This window comes from Urocitellus parryii, chromosome 1, assembly GCF_045843805.1.
Source record: "Urocitellus parryii isolate mUroPar1 chromosome 1, mUroPar1.hap1, whole genome shotgun sequence".
Lineage (NCBI taxonomy): Eukaryota > Metazoa > Chordata > Mammalia > Rodentia > Sciuridae > Urocitellus > Urocitellus parryii.
In genome coordinates, this window is record NC_135531.1 from 69218228 (window position 1) to 69219725 (window position 1498).

Sequence of the window (1498 nt, forward strand, 5' to 3'; positions counted from 1 at the left end):
GGATAAGGTGGAGTTTTGCTTCCTGATGTCTTGTGGTCAGCAGATTGATTGACATCTTGGCATGTCACACTCATCTCAGGTGCTGTGTGGGATCACAAGCAGAGTGACAAGAAAGGCACACTTATATCATGCAGCCCAATCAGCATGCAATGCCAGACCTATCCCCTCATATGGCTAGGATGCACAGAGCTCACACACACACACACACACACACACACACACATTACATAGTTGGCTCATGGCAGTGATCTGAACTCATTTCCATAGCATCACAGAGAGACAATGCTTATAACCAGACATGCTTTACAACAAGGGTCAGGCCATCTGAAAGACAAAAATTCTAATCTCTGAGTATTTAGAGAGTTTATAGGAGAAAAGGCACAGTCAAAAAAGGACTTTTTAAATTAAAAAAATTAAACAAACAAAATGGTGAAAGCAATCACAATTTTTTTTTGATTTGGCCAAATAAAAATAATGTACTTCTGTATATTAAAGACTCAACAATAACATAATTGCAAAAATAAAACAGGGTAAAATACATTAAATGGATGAAAATAAAAATGTCTAACAAAAATATGAAATAATAATTTTGATATGTAAATTCAAAATATATATGAGTTCAAATTAGGGAGCAAGAAGCTGCAAATTACAACAATGAGATACAGATTTAAACCAATTCTCAAAGCTAAAAGTAACTACTCTTCAATACAGAAAGAAGGCCTTCTATGCTACTAGTGAAAGTGTAAATTAAAAATTTTGGAAGAGTGCTCAGCTATTGTGAATCAGAAGTTTAAAAAAATTAAAAGCGCAACTGGATCCTTCAGTTCATAAGCGTGATGATTGGGTGTTCAAGCTATTGTGTGAGATGTGCCTCTCTCTAAACCTTGTTATGACATCGGCACATTACCCATATGACCTGAACTTTGAAAAAAAGAAAAAGAAAAAAAAAGAAGCATAACTCAACAGTTGCATTTTTAGGAATATTTCAAACGAAAAGTAAAGCATATGAATAAAACTTGCAAATAAATAATCACATAGCAGTCAAAAAGCAGAAATAATTTAAGTGCCCTATACAAATGATGAGGGGGTGAGTCTATTTGATATAACAATTTTAAATCAGTAAATCCATCATAAATCAATGAATGGCTGGTGATATTTAATCTGCCATTTGTATTACATACATAAGATAAACATGCTGAACAAAGGATAATACATGTATTATGTACACGTTAATTTGGTCCTAAAGTTCACATTTATAAATTAAGGCTCTGTTGTCATTCTTTTGAGAAGATCAGTAAAAAATAAAATATTGGAAATGGAATTACACTTTTGAAAATGAAATTCTAACACATTTAGTAAATTAAAAACACATTACCAACAAATTCTAAGCAAAAACATTTAAGTTCAAGGTCTATGTAGTAATACTGACAATGTAATTACAGTTGGAACCTAATGGTTTTGCTGTTTGACATGTATATTTTTAAAATAAATATACATA

The 1498-nt window shown here is 32.0% G+C and overlaps 1 non-coding gene across 1 annotated transcript; it reads left to right on the forward strand.

Moving 5' to 3' along the window:
- Positions 1-815: 815 nt before the first annotated feature.
- Positions 816-917, forward strand: LOC144249490 (small nucleolar RNA U13). Its single transcript, XR_013342236.1, has one exon. It is a non-coding gene; the product is annotated as a small nucleolar RNA U13 (small nucleolar RNA).
- Positions 918-1498: the final 581 nt, after the last annotated feature.